Source organism: Euprymna scolopes, chromosome 34 (assembly GCF_053919585.1).
Source record: "Euprymna scolopes isolate OS-2025 chromosome 34, ASM5391958v1, whole genome shotgun sequence".
Taxonomy (NCBI): Eukaryota; Metazoa; Mollusca; class Cephalopoda; order Sepiida; family Sepiolidae; genus Euprymna; species Euprymna scolopes.
Window position 1 is genome coordinate 57864002 of NC_136515.1, and position 15769 is coordinate 57879770.

Consider the following 15769-nt stretch of genomic DNA (forward strand, 5'->3'; position numbering starts at 1 on the left):
ACTGCAAGAGGGCCTAACTTTTTTTTTTATCAATGCTCATATGGAGCTATCCCCCTCTGATATATATTAAGTGGCAATTTAAATTAAAATTCTTGTGAAATATTATTTTAATTATTAGGCCAAACTATTGTGGGACTACCAGTGTCGATATTAGTCCCGCAAACTCAAAAAAAAAAAAAAAATGAAAATAATGTGTAATATGGAGCTGAACAACCAAAACAAAAATGACCGAGGCGGAGAATAAATTTTTTACAAAATTTATTTTCTCAAAATCGTAAATAAGCGGAAAAAGAAGACCAGAAAGTTTTTTCTTAATGGAGAGTCTCTTCCTGCGACTGAGGTAAAAAAAATATTCTTTATAAAATGAAACAGAAAGGTCAAAGTTCTAGATTAAAAATAACCAGTCCTTTTTAGAAACAATTAAACTACATAAAAGTCCATTGCTTACTTCAGCAAAAAATAAAAATAGAGGAAAATTAAATAACGGGTGCGCACGAGTTTAACGTCCAATGGACGGAATCAATGTTGTTGTTTACAGCATGCTGGCTGGGCTCGACTGACTGGCTTTAGCTCCAAATGCCCGTTTTATAGATTTCAAACAAAAATATTTTTTAAATTTGCTTTCTTCGTAATCTGATTGGATGAAAAAAACAACATCGTTGTGACGTAAGATGCTTTAGAAGACGTTCGCGTGAAAAGGCGGAGTTTTAGTTTTTATGCCCACAGAATTTGCGTGGGTGTAGAAAGGAAATGGGCACGTAGCTGAAACGATCTTTACACAACCGTGCACGCAACTGGGTTTTACAGTTGGAGAGCACACACTCACTGTGCGCCATTATTCTGCACTGTCATTTGCCGAGTCGACGGCAGAGCTACGATAAAACTCACAAATTTAATTTAGTTAATTTCAATTTAAGTTGTAACTAATTGTGAAATCAGAAAACGAGCACACACTCATCCCAAAATACAAAACCACTAAACTAATCCTAACAATCACTTATAACCTCAGGACTAACTCTAACAACCATGTACTTAACCGAAAGCAACGCTTCTTGTAAACAATGTTTATGACAATGATTTCATGCGGTCTTTAAAACGTATTTCGTTTCATATATCCGGATTTCGCATTTTTAATTTTTAACGTGATGTCAACTTCGGGTGGCCATGTTTCTATTCAATCTATGATTGTCATGATTGCCTATTTTCATGTGAAATGCATTGGTTTAAAAGATCACCAAAGGAAATAAGCACTGATTATGACTTGGCGAAATGACACAATGACGTATCTTCTAGAATCAGAAAAATATGATAAAACTAATTTATATCTTTAATTAAAATTTTACTCAATAAATTTTCAGTCTTTGTCCAGAAAATATCGTGCATGTCATACAGATTTTTAAAATACTTCATAACTGCCGGTGTAGCGTTACTGGAAGTGGTGACAAGGCAAGTCAGTTCCTTCACTTTTATTGTTCTTCAGTGTTTCTATTGGGAAGAGATTTGCTGAAATAAATTATGAAAAAAAGGGCATTATTGAAAAGCATACAATAAAAATTAACAAAAGTATATAGATAAAAAAAATAACACAATTAATCTTTATTTGCACTTTTGATAACAAAATTTAAAAACATAAAATTTTTATTTTATTTGAAATTTTATAAGAAAATATATGTTTATGCAATTATAAAACTGAAAAAAAAAATTTTATTTTGAAAATAAAAGTTTTTTTTTAATTTGAATTTATATAATAAATATAGGTTTATGAAAGTATAAAAATAAAATTATTTTAAATCAAAATAAAATTTTGTAAGAAATTTTGGAGTCATAATGCAATGCCATTGTATCGATCAATTTGATTGGTCGAATCTAACCAGACATGTCACGTGCCTTTTGTGCCAATTTCTATTTCCTTTTCAGCTTTTTCAGTTCATTCCAGATCAGCGAAGGGGGAAGGACTCATTTTTATTATGTCTTCTAAGAAGGAGACTTGAGCGCTAACATTAGTGCCTTTTATGCATCAGATCTCAGCCATGTATAGAAGATATTTGTAAAAGCCTACGAATTAGGCTTACTTATAAGACAGAATGGACCTGTAGCAGAAACAAATGGGATTTTTTCTTCCTCGAATCAATGCCTCTCCCCAGTGCTATTCGGCCACATCTTGACCAGTCAGGGTTACGGCGCATTGATACTTCCTATCCCCAAAGGAAATCGGCCAGCATCCGGTTTGAAGAAGAACAACTCATTATTACGCAGAGAGACACCAAACAGAACGGACCTCCTTTTCTTCTCTCTCTCTCTCTCTCTCTCTCTCTCTCTCTCTCTCTCTCTCTCCACCTCGGTGTTATCTCTACGGTATCAACGATTCCACTGGAATAACTACCGCGATAATACCAGGTGCCGGAGTCCAGCTTCCTACAAGGAAAATACCACATCCTCCTCAATAAACCTTTTCTGTGTTACATTTTATGAAGTTGTTGCGTTCGTCATTTCAGAAGCTTGTATTGAATTATTTATTTTATTAGGGTGTACCCTAAAAGCATTACTAACCCTAAAGACCTTTTTTTATCATTGTGAACTTTTCATCTTTGGTATGCAGCCTGTTTGTGTTGTTACCAATTTTATAGGGGCATGAGATCCAATGGAACACGGTTAAATTCATCCTTCCCTGCAGCAGACTACGACAGCATGCAGATTGCAAAAGGACTAAAACTACCGCTTCATTGAAGCAACCTACCAGCTTAACCACGTTGGACGCAAGATGGGCGCACTATTTTGCAATAATATCCTGTGTACCAATAAAGTTTGTCTTGAATTTTACAAGTAGGGTTTGTTGCTTTGTGGTTGTCTCATTTCTTGCCGTCAACATCGAACATGTTAGATAAAATTCCCATCTTGATATAAAATAATTCCTACAATTTCAAACATCAAAAAAAAAAACGTATTCAATACATACTATTCTCAAAATAATTTTAAAAGATTTTAACTATTCCAGTTTTATCACTTCATGTGTTAATATATTTAATGTATTATCACAGAAAGATTTCATTTATAGAAATGTAAAAAAAAAAAAAATTTTCTTTATTTTTTTAATGTTTCGTGATGACAAATGTATTAAAACAAGAAAAAAAAACAGCTTTAAAAATGTAATAAATAAAAGTTTATTATTTTTTATTTATTTATTTATTTTATTTTATTATTACTAAAAAAAAAATAGAAATACTGAAACTGGAATAGTTTTTGAAATGGGGTGTTTCTGTATGGTTTTGTGTTTCATTTCATGCTTGGTGGCTTCCGTCCCATATTTGCATCACCTGAATTCATATCTGCCATTTTTGTTTTGGGAGTGCAATTGTTAGACATTGCCGAGTTTTCCTGATAATTTACTTGGAATTGCCATACTTCATCTGTACATTTTTTTTATGGACAAACACTCTTATTTTTACTTAAGGTATTTTTTAGAAATAGTGTACTTACTTATCCACCATGAAAATGTCATATTCCAAAAGTCGCAAAAATTGATCAAGTAGTTTTTTTTTATCCTGCCTTGACAAAGTTCAAAATAGACTTCGTAGCCTAGTGGGGGTTCCCTTTTCTCTTCCCTGCAACCTCTTTTTCACAGAAGAGACGTTGTGAGTCTGTCTCTGCTTTATCGTTATTTTCATGAAGTGCTCACCTAAGCTCCAATTAATGTTCCCCTGTCCTGACTTCCATGAAAAACACTCGTCTAGCTGAAACCACGATCAATAATTTCCCCCATTCTTTTTCTGTGCTTAAACCTAAACAGAGATTTCATGAATAAAGCTTCTTTCTTTAGAACTGCACACCTGTGAAACTCTGTTCCATTTTCCTGCTTTCCAACTGACTGCAATATGATTGTCTTCAAGTCCAACGTGAACAAGTTCTTGTTGATCCATCCCCTTTTGTAATCTAATTTACCAAATTTTCACTACTAGCGATTACTATATGTTTCTGTTGACCACTGTACACTCATTAACCCATGGCTTCTGGGCCTTGATAAGTGGTGACTCCTTTGTAAAAAATTTAAAAAATAACAAAAAGACTATTAAATTTTACGATTTTTAGAGCGATTAAGTACTTTTTAGCAGCCATTGATGAACAGTTGTTTCTGGAGAGGTTGTTAAGGGGGAGGTAACCAGGGATGAATTTTGAATTTAATCAAATATGGCAACTGGTTTTACTCAAATCGAGCAAGTCATAAAATTTGATTTTCTTAAATAAAAAACTAAAAAAAACTACTTGATCAAATTACATGATTTTTGGAATAAACCATCTTTGTTCCATGATAGGTACGTACATCATAAAGACGTTTTTGCATTTTTTTTTTATTAAAATTTTAATTATAAGGACAAGTCTCAATAAGCATGAAAAAATATACCACCATCCTCAACAATGCTATCTCAAGTTTATCATCATCTCTTATCTCTGTCGTCTTTCAGGACGCTTCACCACTGAATCTACATGACTTCTCCAGTTCTCTCGATCTTGCATGACAGTTTGCAGGTCTCAAACATTTTTCAATCCTGTCTCCTGTATGCAATGTAGATCATTCTTCTTCTTCTACCACGGTTTAGGTGTCCATCTGTTGGTATCCAGAGAACTAGCTTGCTGGCTTCTTCTTCGATGTGTCTCATGCAGTGACCGGCTGCTCTCATCCTTCCCTGCTGTACTTTCAGTGATATTGGTGGTAGGTCACCATAAAGCTGTTGGTTTGTTGCATGGCTCCTTCATGATGTACTGAGGGTCATCCTGAACATTCATGTGTAACAGCCATCCAGTCTCTTCTTCAGCACATTTACAAGAGTCCATGCCTCAGCACCATAGAGAAGAACTGTTTCTACTGTGGCAACAAAGAGTCTTATTTTCAACATTTTTGAGAGAGTGGCTGACCATATTTTCCTCAGCTTGTGACATGCCAGTGCTTTTCTCATTTCAAAATCTTTTTCAAGTTTATAAACCTGTCATTAAACTAGAAAATCATGAACTGTAGTTATCGTTTCTCCATTTTTTTTTTTTTTAGATTTGTTTATTATAAAGATTGCGACTATATTTTTACTGCCTAGTTTCCATTTCTGTTTCACGTGGTACAACGAACGTCGCTATAACTTAGTGTTTTTAATGTTATTTTTATTTTATTTTATTTATTTGTTCTTTTTTGTTAAAACGATCTAGGTGAAACATGTTGTTTGGGAATGCAATAATTATAATGAAATCCATTTCACGGAAAAATTTAAATCGAAATATTGAATTGCAATTAAAACCAATGATATCTACTTAATTGTCATGTCGAAATTAGTAACATATCCAAAAATTGCGAAAAACCATAAAATGAAAAAATAATTATTAATGAAAATATTTTTTGCAAAAAAAATAATGTGCAAGTTTTGCTTAAATAATAAACGTTATAATAAACGTTATTAGCATTCCAAACTATGAGTTATTTCCCTTGTGTTTACGTCAAGTGTCCAAAACAAATATTGTGAATCGTTCTTTCGTTAAGTCATGAAAGTACATGTTTTATGCAATCATGTAGTGATATTTAACTAATTGTGACATAATAATTAAGTTGATAACATTGCTTTTAGTTAAAATTTGGTCAATCTTTCGATTTTAGGTTCGTAAAATCAAAAATTTTTCAAAATAAAAACTGACTTTATTTGACTCAGATAAAGCAGTAAAATGAATACGAAATCTGTACACATAAAATTCGAAAAAGTTGTCAAAAACAAATATATAACAAATAAAGGTTATCAAAGGCAAGATAAGTTACTTTTCTACCTAACTGGATAATTTTTTAGTGTTTTTATTTAATGTAACATGTTTATTCAGCTCGAAAAACATACAGTGTTTACCGATGTATTGGCGCCGGACTCTCTGTTGAACATGGTAAGTTTGGGAAAATGAGTTAAAGATAAAAGAACTATACAAAATACTGTTAGAAACTCACTCAATATATGTTACCGTGACATAGGCTGAAATATATTCGGTGGGTTTTTAAGAGTATTTAGTTTCGTAGGGAAATGCACACACACACACACACACACACACACACACACACACACACACACACACACACACACACAGACAATTTCACTTTTATAGATATATAAAGTTAATTTAAAAATTCGGACAGAACTTACGGGATGACCTTTTATATATATATATATATATATATATATATATATATATATATATATATATATATATATATATATATATATATATATATATATATATAAGAGTAGGTAGTAGTTTGCTTGAAGCATTGTTGGTAAAGAAATATATAGAATTTTTTTTTTTTAAAGCCAAAGACAATGCGGGGAAAGACCGGAATTATGAAAGCAAAGAAAGAAAAACAAACAAATGTAGACGGGTGTGCTTGAGTAGAGGAGTGTCTAGCCTTTATTCGTCTATCTTTCCTCACCTCAATGTATAATTATTTATAACCAAGTTGCTGGTATGTCCGGTGTGTGTAACGTCCGTGGGTGGTATGGAACTTTGATTAATTTATTTCGAGAGATAATTGTCTTTTGAAAAAGAGAGGTCCCTTTCTCTCGAAATTAATCAAAGTTCAAAGTACACCGGACATACAGAGTATTGAGATTTGGGAAAATCTTTTTGATCGCTTTTCAGACAGAAATTTGGCTTTCAAGGGGTCAAAGTTCAATGATTTGTCCTTTAAAAACTCTACCAACCAATTTTGGGTCTAAACACTTGAAATTTTAAATGTAGGTAACTTGAACATGGATCAAACTTTTTAATTTGATTTGAGCCAATAAAATAAATGTTAAGGGGTCAATATTGGGGTCAAAGTTAAAAAAAATTGATCTCTGCGGTCTCTACCAAATTGCTCAGTCAATTTCTGGTCTAAACATTTGACATTTTACATAAAGGGCATTCAGAGATAGGGCAAGCTTTTAAATCGGTTTGAGTCGAAAATTTGAGGTGCAAAAAGGTCAAAGTTCAGAAAATTTGACCCTTGCAATCTCTAGCTTACTATTAAGCCAATTTTGGGTCTAAACGTTTGAAATTTTACATAAAGTGTATTCAGGCATGCAGCAAGCATTTTAATCAGTTTCGGGGCAAAAATTTGCCTGCCAAAAGGTCGAAGGTGAAAGAATTGACCTTTGCAGATTCTACCAAATTCCTCCGCCAATTTTGAGTTTAAACACTTGAAATTTTAGATGTAGGTAACTTGGACATGGGTTAAACTTTTTATTTTGATTTGAGTCCAAAACTATAAATCTTAAGGGGTCAAAATTTGGGTCAAATTTAAAAAAAAATTACCTCTGAAGTCTCTACGAAATTACTCAGGCAAGTTTTGGTTTAAACATTTGAAATTTTACATTAAGGGTATTCACATATAGGGCAAGTTATGAACGATGCATAGGGCCCGAGCAAAGCCGGGCTGAACTGGTAGTATATAAATAAAATTATTGATGTTGTTTGGAGGAGCCATATTGAATTCCAATAGAGAGGAGGAGTGTATTATATAAAGTTTAATGTAAAAAGATATCTATAATAGTCTTAAAGAATGTGAGTAGTTTATGTGTTTAAATTCAAGGAGAAGATATAGGTTAGGTGGTGGTCCTAGTTTATCCGTATGTAAGATGTGTAGTATCTATGGAGGGTCAAATTATATATATATATATATATATATATATATATATATATATATATATATATATATATATATAGGAGCAAACAGTTAATAAAACATGTTAAAAAACACTTTTGTTATCAAGTAAGATCTTTGCCTTACTTGTTGTTTCATCAAATACTTTTATATGCAAAATCCGATCCCGTATTTTGCTAATTCCTACCCTCTGATGAGAAGGAAAGTATTTCTTCAAAACTCCGCGGATTAAGGACTATCCACTTATCTAGTGTTTCCTTTTCAGATTAAATATGTTTTTAACTCATTTCAAAGTGTTTTTTAACATGTTTTATTACTGTTTGCTCGTATTATAAGCTCTATCTCCTATTTGGTTTTATCGAGCTTTTACATCTGGCGGAGATAACTTTATAAATATTAATTCTTTAATATTCATAATATACTTTAATTTTACCATCTTGGATCATTTTGGTAAATTTAATTGTAATTTTTATTTTTATTTTATATATATATATATATATATATATATAAATATATATATATATATATATATATATATATATATATATATATATATATATATATATATATATATATATATATATATAAGAAATAAAAATTACAATAAGTTTACCAAGGTAATCAAAATGGTAAACTTGAAATATATTATAAATATTAAAGAGTTAATATTTACAAGTAAAGTAATCTCAACCAGATGTAAAAGCTCAATAAAACCATATATATATATATATATATATATATATATATATATATATATATATATATATATATATATATATATATATATATATATAAATAATTATATATATATATATATATATATATATATATATATATATATATATATATATATATATATATATATATATATATATATATATGGTTTTATTGAGCTTTTACATCTGGTTGAGATTACTTTACTTGTAAATATTAACTCTTTAATATTTATAATATATTTCAAGTTTACCATTTTGATTACCTTGGTAAACTTATTGTAATTTTTATTTCTTATATATATATATATATATATATATATATATATATATATATATATATATATATATAGATAGATAAATGATGAAATAAAAAAAAAATTATGATTTGTACTTTCACCTTTTCAAAAATCATTATTTATGGCTTTTGTTTGGATATAATAAACACACGCGTGGCACTTCTTTGTTTGTTTTTTTTATTCAAATAAATATTTATATCTCAAGTTCAAAAATATTAATGAATGTTCGATTTTGAACGAAAAGAGAACGTTTTTTCTAGTATGTTGAGGAAAAGGAAATATTTTTTTTTTTTAAATCACAAAATCAATTTAAATCTATTTCTGTACTAGCAGGGCTACCAATCGTTGCCCTGAGCAAAAGTATAACATTTGTATTAAAAAATTTTAATCGCTTCATCAGTCTCTCTATCGTTTTTATTTATTTCGTCCTTTTTTCCCTCATACCTGCTTTACACCTAGTATCCATATAATCGATGCCTCTAGACAGGAATCAGCATTTTCTTTCTAAATCAGTACATAAAAAAGCTGAAAAACCGACCCCTGACGAAATCTGTCCCAGTTGATTTTTTTCTAGTATGCTTAGGAAGAGGAAATATTTCTTTTAAATAATAAAAACAATTCAAATCTATTTGTTACTAGCAGGGCTATCCGGCGTTGCCCGGAGCAAAAGTATAACATTTGTATTAAAAACTTTTAATCATTCTATCCTGCAACCTCTCTTTCACAGACGTGATGTTGCTAGTCTCAGTCTTTTTCTATTTATTTATTTATTTTTGCCCCTACCCATTTTACCCCTAATCTCCAACTTCTCCTTTTCCTACCTCATGCCTATTCCTCTCTGGAACACGAACACACACACACACACACACACACACACACACACACACACACACACACACACACACACACACACACAGAGAAAACTCTCCTATACATAATAGATTCCTCGAGGAAGAAGTCAGCATTTTCTTTCCAAATTAGTACATAAAATAGCTGAAAAAAAACCGAGGCCCCTGGTGAAATCTGTCTCAGTTGACCCCCATGTAATTAATGTCTTTTTTTTTTATTTTAGATATTAATATTATTCATGTCAATAAAATGTATACCAACTTTGTCACTGTTTGTTTTGTAGTTTTTAACTTTTAGCTGGATATTTTTTTAATGGAAATCGCTTGAGACAAGGCATGAAGCCACTTGATGCTAACAAAAACGAATGTTGATTATTGTAAAGACAGAAGATGCTACTGGAGTTGGAAGCTGTATTACAATGAGGTATTAAAACCATGAATAGATGGAGACCACTAGGCTAACGAGTAAAACGAGCTGGAACAAAGGAAGCAGGGAAAAGATTAGACAATTCTGAAGAAAATGCCATAATAGTAAAGACTGAGACTAGCAACACCACGTCTGTGAGAAAGAGAGGTTCCAGTGAGGAAGAAAGTGTGCGACCAATCAAATTACAGTTATATTCTGCAACTTATCAAGAAATTTCAAATGAGACACAGATTCACCAGCCCAAATATGACTACAGTTCTCCATACATGATCTGCTAGTAGAGTTGTAGAGATAGAGAATAGCCTTGTGTGTGAGCAAGTGTTTTCAGCGATAAAAAGAACCGATTTTACAAGGAGCAGAAAAAGCGATGGATTTAATATATTAACTCCAAGAAAGATTTGATGAGAAAGAAAGACGTTTTAGAGTCGATTTCTCATCGAGAGCAGAGTCATCCATTAGAATCTCAGAAAGAAAAGGAAAAAAAAACATTTCTTACCTCAATCTATAATAGAGCTCAAATCAACTTCTAGATCAACTGCGTATTTCAACTGGTCTGATAAAGATGGGTGAGAAGCAATACCAAAATAGAAGGTGGTGTCATCAGCATAAATGTTAATTTTCTGAATAATAATGAAAGATACCATAATAATATTTGCGGTCTCTAGCAAACTATTCAGCCAATCTTGGGTCTAAACATTTGAAATTTTATTCAGACATGCAGCAAGCAATCAGTTTTGGGGCGAAAATTTGGCTACAAGAGGTTAAAGTTGAAAGAGTTGACCTTTGCAAACTTTACCAAACTCCTCCGCCAATTTTGGGTCTAAACACTTGAAATTTTAGATATAGGTTACCTGGACATGAGTCAAACTTTTTAATATATATATTAAAATATGCACTTACAGTTCTGAATAGTACATAGGACCCAAGTAAAGCCGGGATGAACTGCTAGTTTATCAAGAAACAAGAATTTGATCAAATGGAACACAGATTCAAAAGCCTAAATATGACAACAGTACTCTATACATGGTCTGATAATAGACTTGTTGAGATAGAGAATAGCCTTGTGCATGAGAAAATGTTTAGATTTATAGAGAGAAGCAATTTTACGAGACGTAGAAAGAGCAATGGATTTAATATATGAACTCCATAAAAGATTTGATTAGAAAGATGTTTAAGAATCGATTTCTCATTGAAAGCAGAGTCATCCATTAGAATCTCAGAAAGAAAAGGAATATGCCTGCAATTGAAGGGCAATATCTGAGTTTTTACAGGATCAAACAAAACAAGCCATTTTTTCTTTTTATCCCAATCCATAGTAGAGCTCAAATCAACTTCTAGATCAACTGCATATTTCAACTGGTCTGATAATGATAGGTGAGAAGCAATACCAAAATAGAGGGTGGTGTCATCAGCATAAATGCCAAGTACGGCCAAGGATGGAATACTGTTGCCATATCTGGGCAGGAGCTTCCAAAAACAGCCCATCATGCCTTGACAGAGTACAAAATAGACTTCGTGGTTTAGTGGGGGATGCCCTTTTCTCTACCCTGCAACCCCTCTCCCACAGAAGAGACGTTGCGAGCCTATCCTTGTTTTATCGTTATTTTCATGGCAGGTGCTCGTCTGAACTCCAATCCCTGGTCCCCCCTCGCCAATCTTTCACGAAAAACACCCGTCTAGCTGAATCCACTGTGAAAAATTTTCCCCACTCTATATCTGTGCCTAAATCAAAACGCGGATTTCATGAGCAAAGCTTCTTTCTTAGAACTGCACGCCTGTGAAACTGTGTTCCGTCTGCCTGCTTCCCTCCGGACTACAACTTGGATGTCTTCAAGTCTAATGTTAACAAATTCCTATTGAACCGCCCCCCTAATTAAACACTTCATAAAATCTCCTCACTAACGTAATGTACTTGCAATAAGCCTTATCCCTGAGTGGCTTCCGGGCCTTGATAAGTGGTGATCACTGTGTAAAAAAAAAAAAAAAAAAAATGTTAATTTCATGAATAATAACGAAAGATACCATAATAATATTTGAAGAAAAGACTGAGACTAGCAACATCATGTCAGATTCACCAGCCTAAATATGACAACAGTACTCCATACATTGTCTGATAGTAGAGTTGTAGGGACAGAGAATCGCCTTGTGTTTGAAAAAGTATTTAGGCTGATAGAGAGAACTAATTCTATGAGATGTAGAAAGAAGCAATGGATTTAATATATGAACTCCATAAAAGATTTGATTAGAAAGAAAGATGTTTAAGAATCGATTTCTCATTGAGAGCAGATTCATCCATTAGAATCTCAGAAAGAAAAGGAATATGCCTGCAATTGAAGGGCAATATCTGAGTTTTAACAGGATCAAACAAAACAAGCCATTATTTTTTTTTATCCCAATCCATAGTAGAGCTCAAATCAACTTCTAGATCAACTGCATATTTCAACTGGTCTGATAATGATAGGTGAGAAGCAATACCAAAATAGAGGGTGGTGTCATCAGCATAAATGTTGATTTCATGAATAATATTGTCTGGAAGTTCATAGAGCCCTGAGGAGCAACAATATTGATACTTACAGTCACAGACAACTGCACTTTATATAATAGATGGAGATTTGGTATCTGTTTGTCTGAAGCTAAAACTATATAATAATTCTATTAGTGTACTGTTGTACTATTCCACATCAGATTAATAGTTCGGACTAATGTACCATCTTTTAATGCTTAATTCAGAGAAATAAGTATAGCATCTGTTCTGTTGATGAGGCGTGAGATGATCTTTCCAAGCATTATTTCGCAGCATTATTGATATGTTCTTTTGTAAGAATACGCTTCGATATTCTCACTCGCATAATGATTGATATGCTTTTTCTAGTATGTTGAGGAAGAGAAATTTTTTTTTTTTTTTAATCGTAGAATCAATTCAAATCTATTTCTTCACTGGCAGGGATAACCAACGTTATCCGGAGCAAATGTATAACATATTTGTTTTAATATCCTTTAACCGTTCCATCTGTCTCTCTATCTTTCTTTCTTTTTTTCCCCCTACCTGGTTTAGTCTTCAATCTCTCTTTTTCCCACATCATGCCTATTCCTCTCTGGAACACGAACACGAACACACACACACACACACACACACACACACACACACACACACACACACACACACACACACACACAACTCTGCTTTAAAAAATAGATTCCTCGAGGAAAGAATCAGCATTTTCTTTCCAAATCAGTACATAAAATAGCTGAATAACCGACATCCCCTGACGAAACCTGTCCAAATTGACCCTTATGTAAATGCTGATCATAAATATACCAACTTTGTCGGGTTTTGTTTTGTAGTTGTTAGCTTTTAGCTGGATATTTTTTAATGGAAATCACTTAAGAAAGGTATGAAGCCACCTGAGCTAATAAGGAGTAAAGATGATTATTGTAAAGACAGAAGAATCCTATTGAATTTTGTCTTGAAAAAAAAAACACGGTTAAAGGTAGAAGGAAAACAGTGAGCAGGAAGAGAGTTCCACAACCTTGCAGTCCCTGGGAAGAAGCTGCTCGAATAGGAAGTTGTATTACAATGAGGTCCAGATCAACAAGTCAACTGAGCTAGAATTTGGATGTTCTCACCTGCATAGTAATTGATATGGATTTCGATAAAAACAGACTTGTATGTATTCACTTGCAGAGTTCTTTGGTAAGTGTGATTCTTACATTCTTCAATAAGAAAACACTTGCATGAAAAATCTCTGTTTAAGCATCTGTGACACCAGATGTCATGTTTCATTCCTTGACTCTAGCCACGACTTGGGCTAGAGGCGAGATGAGAGGCCAGGGCTTTCTTGTATAGTTCATATCTATTTATAGACTCAATTTATTTTCTATTCCTGTTTTATTTTTTTTTTTCATTTTTCTTAAACTTTTTCTTCTAGGGGATGGGACATCCAACCAGATGTCTGACATTTACCCCTATTTTAGTGAGTCCAACCAAGAGATCTTTTCAGGATTCTAGCCGTCCCTTTCAGTGCAATCGTTTGTATTTCACTTGCACTTGGTTCACCGGGTATGCTTGCTATGTACTTTTTAAAGTTCTTTTTCATAAGCCCAGTTGCTCCTATGATGACTGGTATAATTGAAACGTCTTTTAATTTCCAATTTCGTTTCATATCATACATAAGTCCTTGATACTTTGTAATCTTTTCCCTCTCAACTCTGTTAAGCCCTGTATCATTGGGTACACTGACCTCTATTACGGTCGCTTTTTTGTTTGCTCTGTCCCAAATCACTATATCTGGTTTAACAGCTGCATTTTCAAGATATGTAGCAGTAGGGATTATGTAGTCATAGTGAATAGTGTAGTTGTCATTCCCAACTGTTCGTTCGGGTATATGTTCCCAGGAGTTTTTACTACACTGAATGTTGAGTTTCTTACATATCTTCCAGTGAAGGTATTTGCAAACTCCGTTATGGCGATCTGTATAATAACCGTCTCCAAGTAGGACTTTGCAACCAGAAATCAGGTGGCCCACACTCTCAACCTCAGTGCTACAGAACCTGCATTTATTATTGTTGCTTAGACCACACATCTTTTTGAATGCGTTTGTCATGAGGCCCTGGTCTTGTGCAGCCAATATCAACCTCTCTTGGTCGTAATGGAGGGATCCTCTTTTGAGCCAGTCCAGGGAACCATAAATGTCTAACAAAATAAGAAAATGAATGAAAACAAGGAGATAAATTTAGACATAATCTTTACTTAAAACATTTAACAAACAAAAAACAAAAAAAAATTTTTTTTACTTAAGCTGACAACAAAGAAAACCTAGTGAGAATGAGGTGGATGAATAATTCACACAAAGAGAATCTCAAAATTTTAGATTTATAATATTTTTAGCCAGAAAAATATTGTTAAAAATTTACTATTTGTTGCCAAAATGTTTTAAAGAGAATTCATTTGACAGGATTCATAATAGAATCATGCTGGGACGAGGTTAAACGAATAACCTCAATAAACCAACAACTGTGAAGGTAAGGCGAAAACCTCTTTTATAGAGAGTGCAACTCAGTATTAAAATATTCTATCACTCTTAATCTTTCTTGAAGGTTCTGAAAAGATATGGGACCTTCTAGATTTTTCTAAATCTTTCTATTTTTTTTTTTTTTCTCTGTTATTACAGATTTTCATTAAAAAAAACTTTCTCAAATGACTGATAAAACCTGTTAGAGTTATCGAACTTAGTGGCCTTCTTTTATATATTGAGTTATATTCCTTGTCTCGAGTGGATATACAATATGGCGTCCGGCTATCAGTAACATGTGTCCATCCAATGTCATGTCTTCTGTTTTCCTGCTTTCCGGCTGACTACAATATGGTTGTGTTCAAGTCTAACGTAAATAAGTTCTTGATGAGCCGTTCTATATAAGTTATCAAATTTACCAAATTTTCATTACTAATGATTACTATATTGTCCAATGTCTACTGTACACTCTTTAACCCTTATCCTTGAGTGGCCTCTTGGCCTTGATAAGTGGTGATGCCTATGTAAAAAAAAAAAAAAATGTACTAAGTGAACTAACATTGGTAGCAGAGCATACACCTATTTTGCAGAGCAAAGAAATGTACATCGAATGGAAACAAGACATAAGTATATGGTCTATCTTCACGGATTTCCCTAAGGAAAAACAGGTCCCAGTAGTATTTTTGTCATTGCCACAAAACATTTTTTTTTTTTTTACACAGTGATCACCACTTATCAAGGCCCGGAAGCCACTCAGGGATAAGGGTTTATTAACATACAAGAGTGCGTTTGACACTTGGGCATCACAGATAT

At 32.9% G+C, this 15769-nt stretch overlaps 1 long non-coding RNA gene across 1 annotated transcript; it reads right to left on the reverse strand.

Moving 5' to 3' along the window:
* Positions 1-241: 241 nt before the first annotated feature.
* LOC145259272 (uncharacterized) lies at positions 242-14721 on the reverse strand. The gene is made up of 3 exons (XR_013864147.1): positions 13572-14721; positions 10441-10564; positions 242-1503 (listed from the first exon to the last, which is right to left on the reverse strand). It is a non-coding gene; the product is annotated as an uncharacterized LOC145259272 (long non-coding RNA).
* Positions 14722-15769: the final 1048 nt, after the last annotated feature.